This window comes from Capra hircus, chromosome 11, assembly GCF_001704415.2.
Source record: "Capra hircus breed San Clemente chromosome 11, ASM170441v1, whole genome shotgun sequence".
Taxonomy (NCBI): Eukaryota; Metazoa; Chordata; class Mammalia; order Artiodactyla; family Bovidae; genus Capra; species Capra hircus.
In genome coordinates this window covers 87,287,171-87,300,329 of record NC_030818.1, presented here as the reverse complement: position 1 = coordinate 87,300,329, position 13,159 = coordinate 87,287,171, and the positions used below count along the sequence as shown (strand labels likewise).

At 40.6% G+C, this 13,159-nt stretch overlaps 1 protein-coding gene and 1 pseudogene across 3 annotated transcripts in view; one reads left to right on the top strand and one right to left on the bottom strand.

Annotated features, from left to right (window-relative positions):
* The window catches only part of TAF1B (TATA-box binding protein associated factor, RNA polymerase I subunit B), a 55,760-nt gene that overhangs the window by 23,750 nt on the left and 18,851 nt on the right, over positions 1–13,159 (top strand). The window lies entirely within an intron of this gene.
* LOC102171988 lies at positions 12,630–12,982 on the bottom strand (annotated as a pseudogene).

Genomic DNA, 13,159 nt, shown 5'->3' with positions numbered 1-13,159 from the left:
AGTGAAGTGTTAGTCGCTCAGTCGTGTCCAACTCTTTATGACCCCATGGACTGGGATTCGCCAGACTCTTCTGTCCATGGGATTCTCCAGGCTGTCATTTCCTTCTCCAGGGGATATTCCTGACCCGGGGATTGAACCCGGGTCTCCTGCATTGCAGGCAGACTCTTTACTGTCTGAGCCACCAGGGAAGCTCAAACCCTTCAGAAGGTAGAATCATTTGCCAAGGTCATTGTACATAGTAGTCTCAAACTCGAAGTACAGCCTTCTGTTCTTTTTTTTTTCCCCTCATAATGTTTTGTATTGTATAGTTTCTATGGTGATGTCTTCAAATTCACTGATCTTTACTTCTTGTATTTGTAATCTGCTGGCTTTTTTCCACTATTTTTTTCATTTCAGATTCCATGTGTTTCATTTCTAGAAATTCCATTTTAGTCCTATTTTTATTTCTCTCACTATGCTTATGTTTTCTTTTTCATCCTCCAGTTTATTGACAGTATTTACAGTAGATGTTTTAAGGTTCTCATCTGCTGATTCTGTTACCTCTGAGGCTGTTGACTGGTTTCTCTCCTGATTGTGTGCCACGTTTTCCTGCTTTCCATGCCTGGTGGTTTTGATTGGATGCAGCAGTGTGAATTTTGTGTTGATGGATACTGGATTTTTGTTCTGGTGTATGATTAGGTAGCTTGGATATCAGTTTGATCATTTAGAAGCTTGTTTTCAAGCTTTTTATGGCTGTTCCAGAGCCTTTATTCTTGGACTAACTTAGCTCCTCCTACTAAATGATGTCCCTCTGAAAGACTTCACCTAGTGCCCCCACTATTATGAAGCCTCTCCACTCCAGCTGGTGCCTTTTGTGAGCCCTGAGAATTGTCTGGATTTATTGGGAGAAAAGATCCAGTGATTTTTTTTCTCCCCTGGCCTCAGGTTTTTTGTTTTTAAGCATGCACAGTTTGGTACTCAGCCAAAGACTTGAGAGGACCCCTTTGCAGACCTCCAGAGTTCTCTGTGCATCTGCGTCCTCACTCATATTCTGTCTGCAAATTACAGCCACCCTAGCTTCCAGGAACTCTAATCTCTATCTAACTCAGCAAGACCATGGGGCTCTTGTTTCACTCCCTGCTCCCTGCACTGCAGGTTGCAGACTGCCTCCAGGCAGCATCCTTCAGCCGTTTGTTTCTCTTCTTTCAGGACACTTCATCCTGTGCTTCCTGTTTTCTAATGCCTGAAATTGTTTCATATATTTTTTCTTAAAAAAAAATTTATCATTTATTTACTTTATTGGGTCTTAGTTGCAGTAGGCAGGATCTTTGTTGCATCTTGTGGGGTCTTTTGGTGCAGTACATGAACTCTGGTTGGGGCATATGGGCTCAGTAGTGGCGTGCAGGCTCTCTAGTTCTGGGGCAAGGCCCCAGAGCGCACGGTCTCAGTCGCTGCGGCACGTGGGCCCTGCAGTGGTGCCGGCTTTGGTAGTTGCAGCGCTCGGGGCATGTGAGATCTTAGTCCCCCAAATAGGAATCAAACCTGCATCCCTACATTGCAAGGCAGATTCTTAACTACTGGGCCACCAGGGGGAAGTCCCCTTATATATTTTTTCCAATTCTCTGTTTATCATGGGAAGTCAATTCCCATAGTAGTTAGTGCTTTAAGGGCAGAAATAGAAGTGTTCCAAATACTACTTTTTAGACATTTTAGAAATAGAGTCAATATTCAGATGCTTTTTAGCTGATTGTTACCTAAACAGTTCTTTCTTGAAAGCCTGAAAGTATCCAACTGCTCATTTATTCCTGGATTTTTTTGAAAGTTATAATCTCTATTCACAAATATTGTCTAATCTTTGCTTCTGAATTTTCTACCAGCTGGACCATGTTATTTGAGGATCATGGTTATAAACTTTTGTTTATACAAAATTCTCACCCTAATAACAATCTCTTTTGTTGACTAGTTTTAAATTAATCTTGACTGAGGGGGCAGGAGTAAAAGAGGGGAATGATTTCTTATAGAGATTTTGATAGAAAGTATAAGCTTAAAATAATATGAGACTATATCTGGATAACAATAACTATTGCAATTTGCCTTTTTCACTTGTATCTTAGAGAGCTTTTTTTTGGAGGAATTAGCCTTTATATATATATAATTTTTAATTGGAGGATAATTGCTTTACAATGTTGTGTTGGTTTTTGCCATTCAACAGTGTGAATCAGCCATAAGTATACATGTGTCCCTTCTCTCTTGAACCTCCTTCCCACCCCCATCCCACTCCTCTAGGTTGTAACAGAGCACTGGGTTGAGCTCCCTGTGTTAAACAGCAACTTCCCACTAGCTATCTGTTTTACATACAGCAACATATATGTTTCAGTGTTATTGTCTCAATTTGTCCCGGCTTCTCCTTCCCCCACTGTGTCCACAAGTCTGTTCTCTGCCTCTGCATCTCTATTCCTGCCCTGCAAAGAGGTTCATCAGTACCATTGCTCTAGATTCCATATATATGCATTAATATACAATATTTTTTTTTCGCTTTCTGACTTACTTCACTCTTGTTAAAAGGCTCTAGGTTCATTCACCTCACTAGAACTGACTCAAATGTGTTCATTTTTATGACTGAATAATATTCCATTGTATATGTACTACAACTTCTTTATCCATTCATCTTTTGATGGATATCTAGGTGTCCTAGCTATTGTAAACAGCGCTGCAGCAAACATTGTGGTACACGTTATCTTTTTCAGTTACGGTTTTCTCAGAGTATATACCCAGTAGTGGAATTGAAGTTGAAGTCTCTGCCTGGAATGCGGAAGACCCAGGTTTGATCCCTGCGTCAGGAAGATCCCCTGGAGAAGGAAATGGCAACCCACTCCAGTGCTCTTGCCTGGAGAATCCCATGGAGGGAGGAGCCTGGTAGGCTACAGTCCATGGGGTCGCAAAGAGTCGGACACAACTGAGAGACTTCACTTTCAGTTTCATGGTAGTTTTATTCCTAGTTTTTGATGGAATCTCCATACTGTTCTCCATAGTGGCTGTATCAATTTACATTCCTACCAACAGTGCAGGAGGCTTCCCTTTTCTGCACATCCTGTCCAGCATTCATTGTTTGTAGATTTTTTGATTATGGCCATTCTGACCAGTGTGAGGAGATACCTCATTGTAGTTTTGATTTGCATTTCTCTAATAATGAGAGATGTCAAGCACCTTTTCATGCATTTATTGGTCATCTAAATGTCTTCTTTGGAGAAATGTCTGTTTAGGTCTTATGTCCATTTTTTTATTGGGTTGTTTGTTCTTCTGATATTGAGCTGCTTATATATTTTGGAGATTAATCCTTTGTCCATTGCCTCATTTGCAATTATTTTTCCCATTCTGAGGGTTGTCTTTTCATTTTGTTTAAGGTTTCTTTTGCTGTGTGAAAGCTTTAGAGTTTAATTAGGTTCCATTTGTTTTTATTTCCGTTACTCTAGGAGATGGGTCATAGAATATCTTGTTGCGATTTATATCAAAGAGTGTTCTGCCTATGTTTTCCTCTAAGAGTTTTATAGTCTCTGATGATTACATTTAGGTCTTTAATCCATTTTTAGTTTATTTTTGTGTATTTAGTTTTATTTTATGTATAGTTTATTTTTCTAACAAGGAAGTATTCTAATTGGTTGATTCCTTCAGCTCCATTTTAATTTTCTCAAGATTGCTTTGGCTGTTCAGAGTCTTTTGTGTTTCCGTACAAATTATCAGATTTTTTGTTCTAGTTTTGTGAAAAATTACATTGGTAATTTGATAGGGACTGTATTGAATTTGTAGATTGCTTTAGGTAGTATAGTCATTTTAACAATATTGATTCTTCCAGTCCAGGAACATGGTATATCTTTAGAGAGCTTTTTTTTTTTAATAAACTTTTATTTGGGAATAGTTTTAGATTTATAAAAAAGCTGCAAAAATAAAAATATATCCTTTACCCAGATTCAAATACTATTACTATTTTATCCTACAGTTTTATCCTTTGTACTGTTCTATCACTCTATCTCTGCAATTCTATTTCTGAATCATTGAGGGTAAGTTATATTTATATGGCACATCATCCCTAAATATTTTAGTGTATATTTTCTAAGAATAGGGATAATCTCTTCAGTTCAGTTGAGTTCAGTCACTCAGTCATGTCTGACTCTGTGACTCCGTGGACTGCATCACGCCAGGCCTCCCTGTCCATCACCAGCTCCTGGAATTTACTCAAACTTATGTCCATTGAATCGGTGATGCCATCCAACCATCTCATCCTCTGTCATCCCCTTCTCCTCCTGCCCTCAATCTTTCCCAGCATCAGGTTTTTTTTCAAATGAGTCAGTTCTTCACATCAGGTGGCCAGAGTACTGGAGCTTCAGCTTCAGCATCAGTCCTTCCAGTGAATATTCAGGACTGATTTCCTTTAGGATGGACTGGTTGGATCTCCTTTCAATCCAAGGGACTCTTAAGCGTCTTCTCCCACACCACAGTTCAGAAGCATCAATTCTTCAGCACTTAGCTTACTTTATAGTCCAACTCTCACATCTATACATGACTACTGGAAAAACCATAGTATTGACTAGGCAGACCTTTGTTGGCAAAGTAACGTCTCTGCTTTTTAATATGCTATCTAGGTTGATCATAACTTTCCTTCCAAGGAGCAAGTATCTTTTAGTTTCATGACTGAAGTCACCATCTGCAGTGATTTTGGAGCCCAAAAAGATAAAGTCTGCCACTGTTTCCACTGTTTCCCCATCTATTTGCTAAGAAGTGATGGGACCAGATGCCGTGATTTAGTTTTCTTTTAATCTCTTGTATAACTGCAATTAACTTACTAACTTTAACTTTTTATTTTTCTGGAAGCTGCACAGAATAAATATGCCACAATTACCTCACTAGTTGTCTATTGATGGAGATTAGTGTTTAAGGATACAAAGCTAAAAGGCTAAAGAAGGCAGCTAGGTGATGAATAGAAAACAAACAAATAGAACTGGAAACAATCTAAATGTCTGTCACCAGAAAAAAGGATAAAATGTGACATAGTCAGACATGGTGTATTAAACAACATTAGATACAAGCAGCAGGAATGAATCTAACATTCTCTCGAGTGTGACAGGCAAGTCTTAGAAAACTATGTACAGTATGATGCTATTTTGTTAAGCTCAGAAAAGAAGGTAAACTAAATATATAGGCATATTTATATGTATGATAAAACTATTTTTTTTTAAAGTTCATGGTAAGCAAAATTCAGGATATTAGTTGCCTCTGGAGGGAGAACCACAGTGGGAGTACTAAAGGAGGAGTCCAGGGGCAGATGCAGCAGTTGCTTTGTTTGTATATTCTTTGCATCCCTAGCTCCTCTTTGACAGTAGGAATCGCGTCAGTTCAGTTCAGTCGCTCAGTCGTGTCCGACTCTTTGTGACCCCATGAATCGCAGCACGCCAGGCCTCCCTGTCCATCACCAACTCCCAGAATTCACCCAAACTCATGTGCAGAGAGTCAGTGATGCCATCCAGCCATCTCATCCTCTGTCGTCCCCTTCTCCTCTTGCCCCCAATCCCTCCCAGCATTAGAGTTTTTTCTAATGAGTCAACTCTTCGCATGAGGTGGCCAAAGTATTGGAGTTTCAGCTTCAGCATCATTCCTTCCAAAGAAATCCCAGGGCTGATCTCCTTTAGGATGGACTGGTTGGATCTCCTTGCAGTCCAAGGGACTCTCAAGAGTCTTCTCCAACACCACAGTTCAAAAGCATTAACGCTCAGCCTTCTTCACAGTCCAACTCTCACATCCATACGTGACTACTGGAAAAACCATAGCCTTGACTAGGTGGACCTTAGTTGGCAAAGTAATGTCTCTGCTTTTGAATATGCTATCTAGGTTGCTCATAACTTTTCTTCCAAGGAGTAAGCGTCTTTTAATTTCATGGCTGCAATCACCATCTGCAGTGATTTTGGAGCCCAGAAAAATAAAGTCTGTACTTGTATTTGTCATCCATAGGACTTCATGGGCTTCCATGGTGGCTCAGTGATAAAGAGTCCGCCTGGTAATGCAGGAGATACAAGAGATGCAAGTTTGATCCCTGAGTCGGGAAGATCCCCTGGAGTAGGAAATGGCTACCCACTCCAGGATTCTTGCCTGGAGAATTCCATGGACAGAGGAGCCTGGAGAGCTTTAGTTCATGGGGTCGCAAAGACATGACTGAGCAGGCACGCACACACACACACACACATATAAAACCTCATATATAATACAATTCTGTATACATGGAAAAGGACTCTGTGTTTGTTGATTAAATGATTTGAAATAGCTGAAAAACAGAATTAAATACTTTATTTAGACAGAGTTCATATAGATTTGCTGGGGATTTTTTTCTACCTAAGTAGTAAGCTTCCAGTCTGCTTCTTTTGTATTTATTATGTATCAGGAGGCTACTAAATAGTGGCATTTGGCTGACAAAATAAAAAAGCATTCCACTGATATTGTAGTGGTAAATGCATAAGGGATGTAATTTCTGCTTATAAGTAAGGACATTTGCAAACTCAATTTATGGGTGTGTCAGTATCACTCATGAAAACCAGCTTGTGAGATTAATAATCTTATCAGTTCTTCGTACTGCTCACCCATGTACTGAAACCAATAGTAAATTACCCTAGTCAGAAAATGTAAGTTTGAGGCTACATGGATGACTTTTTTTTAGAAAAATAATACCTGATGTTTGCAGAGTGAAGCCAGTGATTTCATGTGAAGTGTCTGTGACTTAGTTTGATCCTGTGTCAGTACCCACCCCTGGTACCCAGCATGCTTAGCCCAGGCCTCCCCCAAACTCTGCCTCCCAGGAGAAGGAGTGAGAACCAAGTTTTGTACTTGCCTAAGGAAAAGTGAGTAATGACAAAGGTTGTGCTGTGCTCGGTCGCTCGGTCATGCCTGACTCTTTGCGACCCTGTGGGCTGCAGCCCGCCAGGCTCCTCTGTCCCTGGGATTCTCCAGGAAAGAACACTGGAGTGGGTTGCCATGCCCTCCTCCAGGAGATCTTCCCAACCCAGGGATCGAACCCAGCTCTCCTGCATTGCAGGTGGATTCTTTACCAACTGAACCACCAGGGAAACCCCGTGACAAAGGTTAGCCTGCTGCAAAAATAATCATGTAACCCTGCCAAGATCAAGTGGAGATTATTTGGGGATTGTCTGCTCTTCTGGATACCACCTTCTAATATGCTTCAGTACAGATAACTGAATTTAAATGTAGGTATTCTGCAATAAGCAGAATGTTTGGAGGACAGACGCATCTTAAGAAGGAGAACTTCGGTAGGTTTTTCCCAACTCTGATCCTGAGGCCAAACCAAATGACTGTCTCCTTTTGAGTTGGTCATCGGTTCATAAATTTGTATTTGTTCATAAGGTTTATCTCGGTCTGGGCAAGTTGACAGCATGTGTCTGAAATGGTCTTATCCCCAGGACTAAGACTATATTTCACATAAAGTAGTATATTCACCATAGGCTTTCAGAAGACTAGATTTTGAATATAAAAAGTATATTTCTTGTTACTTCTAATAGATTTACAACAATTAATTCTAGCAGACCAGAAATGCGAATTGAACTGTTTTATGAATCATAATGCATGTGGAATTCATTTTATCCTTCCTCCATAAGTAATATATTACAGTGCTTTGTCATCTTTTCTGACATAGTTTTATTCTTTATTAATTTCCCTTTGCCATAGAAAGTCTTATTTTAGGTTTGGGTTAACAGGTGCATGTAGCATTAGCTTTTTCTCAGCTGAATTTTTGCTTTGAAACAACAATAAGTAAGGGTGCGGCACTGTGCTTTTTTTTAATAGCAAAGCAGGAAGTTCACCTCTGACAGGGTATTGTAATCAGGTTTATCACAAGAGCCTGCTGTTGTGTAACAGAAACTCTAGCTTGTCCTTACCTGTCTTCAGGCATTGCTTCATGAAGGAAAATAAACTCAGTGGAATATTTGTGAAATTCAATAAAATGCTTTCCCAAGCACGCCATTTTTAATGCATGCTAGAACAATTGATTATAGCCTTGTGGTCTTTTAAAAAACACATTTGCCTTGGGATTTCTTAATATTGTAATTAAATGAATCTGTAGCCCTCTAGAAGCCCTGTGTGTCATATTTACTATACGTTTTAGACACATCCTCCACCGTGGCCGCTAATAATACATACTCCCTCCCCCTCTCCCCTTCATTTTTCAAGAAAAGTGGGGAAGGTTTGGGATGCCTTCAGATGATTGTTTACTTAGTTGACAGGCAGCTTTTCTTCATTGTACACTTCGTGTTTGCTCACAAAAGTGCATTCACTATTCCATAGTATGTTGAAACTTTTAAATGGAAACAGCTTTTCGTTAACAAAGGAAGCATTTTCTTCCCTCCCTTCATGTCTTAGCTTTCTCTACTAAGTCTTGGCTTCTTCAGCAGCTGTACCTCCACCAGAAATGACAAAAGGTGCGATTGTTCTAGGAGATGGTGATGAAGATAATGCCAGTGGAGTTTTGTGTGTGTGGGCTGCTTGGGACTGTTTTTCTTCTGTGTTTGGTTTTGTTTTGTTTTTGTTATTCCAGAAAGTTGAGCACACCTTCAAAAAAAAGAAACCAAAGGCAGGAGGGATAAAAAGGCTTTAAAGACCCTTGAACCTTTATCCTGTGTGAACTATTTCTTTCCATTAAGTTGTTCTGTTAAAATTCAAGTGGGCCTCCATAACAACAAATCTGACAAAACTCACTTTACAACATAGGGGAGTGGAATCCAGAGTAGAGAGTATTGATGTGGTTTGTTTCTTCTTCCAGGCGGGCCATGGGTTTGTCTTTCTGCCATTACTCTGACTTGTGTTGAGTTCAGAAGAGGAAACAGGTGTGAAAATTAAGTTTCAGAATTTCCAACCATCTCCTTTTTCTAAGTTGTGATTCCCAACTCCTGGGAGGTAAACTGTTTCATTTTCTTTATTTTTTAATTTGAAGATAACCTCCTCCTCTTTCTTTCTGCCCTCTGTCTCTTCTGCTGCTTTCTTTTTGAGTCAAATTTCTGAAGTGTAGTGCTAATCTGAAGCTTCATTTATTTCTAGCAAAAATCTTTCAGCTCATCTGGTAGAATAAACTAAAAATCTATTTTTTTTCAGAGACACCATCTCTGTATAGAGTACCAGATAAGCAAATTGCTGCTTAAGCCAAAGTTGGGCCTAAACAGACTTTTCTCTTACAGGTAGAATTTATTCTGCCAATGACTTAGCAGATAGTGGAAATATTTGTGTATTTTCAGCCTTTTTTTTTTTTTTAATCTTTATGTGTTTTAAACCCACAGACCAATTTCTAAACAGTTAGTATGTAACATACATATTATTCTACCATGGTCCTCAACAGTGATTCTAAGGCCTGTCAAGAATTAATCATTTCGTCATCCCTCACTAGACTCAGCAAGAAGCAATAAAGAGGAACCTGGAAATCCATTCTGAAGTACATCTCCAGCTTTGTGAATGTTGATCAACAACATTCTGATCTCCTCTCTGAATGAGTGAAAAGAAAAGATGCAATGCTGGTTCAGCCAAACCCACTGAGTGGCACTTTGCCATGATGATTCATTTTGCCTCGGAGCAATCTTACGCCCTTTGTGAAACTAGGTCCCTGATGGTTTAAGGAAGAAAAAGACTCCTCCAGAGCCGTCAGTCACTGTCTGAGCCCCTCCAGATGACTGTCTCGCTGGATCAAGCTTTAATACACTTTGAGTCTTCAAACTTTACTCCAGATTTTTTTCACCATCTTCCTCTGTAGGCCGCATGTCGCTCTTGGGATTGTTTGTGCAACCTCTGTTAGAGTAATCATCTAGCAGGTTTGAAATGTACCTGAGGGAAACTGAGACGAGCATAATGATAACAGGTGTTCTCAGGTTCCCTCACTCCCACTCCCTTCCAGGATTACTACTGCTAGGCAGCGTGAATAGAAACCAGCTGACGTGCTCTTTTGTTCTGGCTTTCTGCAGCATCTTAGCCATCGCTGGAATGTGTGGGTGCACTTCTCTCATCAGGCTTGTGAACTAAAACCGTCTGAGGGTCTCTTCCAGGCTCCAGGAAGAAGGAGTGGAGAGCCACTTCATTTTATTTTATTATTATTTTGCACAAGAATATTGTGGAGAGTTTGTTTAAACTATAGGTTCTTAGACCTAGTGTTAGGGATGGATTGATGAAGTCTAGTGTGGGATTGAGGACTTTTAAATCAGCATCTTGCAAGTGGTTCTGATAGAAATGTGCTCTGAGCAATACGGACTAGTCTTTTCAACTCTGGCTCTGTCTGTCTTATGTTATTGCATCTTGTTCCACAAAAAAAAAAAATTAGAGGTAAAGTAGACTAATTAGGGGATAACCAAAGACCAGTATAAAACAAAGTACTGTTATACCTAAACTCCTTTGTTTTCCTGGGCTCCAAAATCACTGCAGATGGTGACTGCAGCCATGAAATTAGAAGACTTACTCCTTGGAAGGAAAGTTATGAGCAACCTAGGTAGCATATTCAAAAGCAGAGACATTACTTTGCCAACAAAGGTCCATCTAGTCAAGGCTATGGTTTTTATAGTGGTCATGTATGGATGTGAGAGTTGGACTGTGAAGAAAGCTGAGCACCGAAGAATTGATGCTTTTGAACTGTGGTGTTGGAGAAGACTCTTGAGAGTCCCTTGGACTGCAAGGAGATCCAACCAGTCCATCCTAAAGGAGACCAGTCCTGGGTGTTCGTTGGAAGGACTGATGCTGAAGCTGAAACTCCAATACTTTAGCCACCTCATGCGAAGAGTTGACTCATTGGAAAAGACTCTGATGCCGGGAGGGGTTGAGGGCAGGAGGAGGAGAGGACGGCAGAGGATGAGATGGCTGGATGGCATCACTGACTCTCTGCACATGAGTTTGGGTGAATTCTGGGAGTTGGTGATGGACAGGGAGGCCTGGCGTGCTGCGATTCATGGGGTTGCAAAGAGTCGGACACGATTGAGTAACTGAACTGAACTGAACTGAACTGAAACCTGCAAAGTTTTAAACAGTATTCTAGTAGTCCTCTTATTCTACTTAACACATCACGGATTCCAAATGAAATATAGCACAAATGTCCAGCAACTTTTATGACATCCTTCCTTTAGGTGTGTTCTATACATGTGTACATTTTTCTGAAAGTCAAAATAAGACTATTCTAACACAGTCATTAAATGTTTACTGTAATTATTTTATATCCATGTTTTGGAATCTTGTCAAAATTAGAGCCTGCTTCCGCTCTCCAGGCTAAGGACAATGGCACGGAAACAAAAATGTGATCCTGTGATCACATTCTCTACAACGGTGCTGTGTCATAGTCCTGCTGGTCTCCTGCCCCAGGTTGGATGCTTTGCTGAGCTGGTGGTGCAGCCCCCTAGAGTGGCCTGGCTTGGTTGGAATAGGAACAGATGTGTTGGGAGGTTAGTCTGTAGCAAGCCCTGTAGAGCCAGTTGGGCCACCATTTCACGTGATGTTGGAGGCAGAAGGTAGCAAATGTCAGTGTGGATATTTTGTGTGTGTGTTCAGTCGCTAAGTCATGTCCGACTCTTTGTGACCCCATGGACTGCAGCACACCAGGCTCCTCTGTCCTTCACGATTTCCTAGAGTTTGCTCAAATTCATTTCCATTGAGTCAGTGATGCCATCTAACCATCTCATCCTCTGCTGCCCTCTTCTCCTTTTGCCTTCAGTCTTTGCCAACATCAGGGTCTTTTCCAGTGAGTCAGGTCTTTGCATCAGGTGGCCAAAGTATTGGAGCTTCAGCATCAACATCAGTCCTTCCAAGGAATATTCAGGACTGATTTCCTTTAGGATGGACTGGTTGTATCTCCTTGCAGTCCAAGGGACTCTCAAGAGTCTTCTCCAACACCACGGTTTGAAAGCATCAATTCTTTTTTGCTTATTAGATTCCTTTTCATTAATGATCTTATAATTACTTGTCATAAATTTATTATCCATTAAGTTGGCTTTCTGAGATGATTATTTTTCAAAGAGGAACATTCACTGCTCTAGTGTTTGTTTGCAGATTAAAGTACCTAATTTCATCTCCTACCTGCATTATTTAAAAGGATTGTGTGCTAAGAAGCTTTAGTCATGTCCTACTCTTTGTAGCTCCATGACTAGAATTCCTGTGTCCATGGAATTCTCCAGGCAAGAATACTGGAGTGGGTTGCCATTTCCTTCTCCAGGGGATCTTCCCGATCCAGGGATTGAACCCCAGTCTCCTGCATTGCAGCTTAAGCCATCAGGGAAGCAGGATTAGGGTTACCGTAAATCTTGTCAGTAACGTTAATTGTTAACTTGAGAAGATACTTCAAATTCTGGGCAAAATGAAGCAGATGTCTAAATGAGTTGATTTTATAAAGATAAAAAGACAGCTTTTCCAAAAGGTCACTGAGAGTATATGTTTTCATTTTTAACTTTTTTTTTTTTTTTTGGCTCTTTTCAGTTTATTGCATGTAGGAGTTACACTAGTCCCAAGTTAAAAGCAAACCCCAAATTATGGTTACATTACACAGGCTGTGAGGTTTTTAAACTTGTGACTAAGGACAGAAGGGAAATTTACTCATTGCAAGGAAATCCTCACTTAAAGCTTCAGTAAGCCAAAAGCACTTAAAACCTGTGAACCTGCAGCTGGTCGTCCTTAGCCAGTCCAGTCTCCACCAGGAACTGGCATATGCTCTTGTGCTGGTCACCCTGTAGCTTAATTCCTTCTCCATATTCTGGATGCTCAATTACAGTACCATTGCAGGCAAATTTCTTCTTAAATGTCTTCACTAGTTTCTTTTTATCGTAATCATCATTGATCTCTTGGACAGTAGTAAGGGTCTTTCTGCCATTTCTCTGTTGAATTCTTACATGGATATAATCCTCAGCGCCAGCAGGAAGCAGATCATCACCCTCACTTACATCAGCAAAGGATCGAAAGAGTGGAGGTTCTGGATAGGGGACATACAATATGATTCCTTTTTCTCAATGGAAATGGCCTGCGGAAGGTGGTGGCGAGAGAAAGTGGGCAGGGGGACAGAGCCTCCATCGGGAGGCAGAGGGCGGGGGGGCGGCTGGGGGGCACTGAGTCCCTGGCGGCAGCTCAGTGACTGGGTCATTTTTTCCTTTTTAAATTTACAGATTAAAATACAATT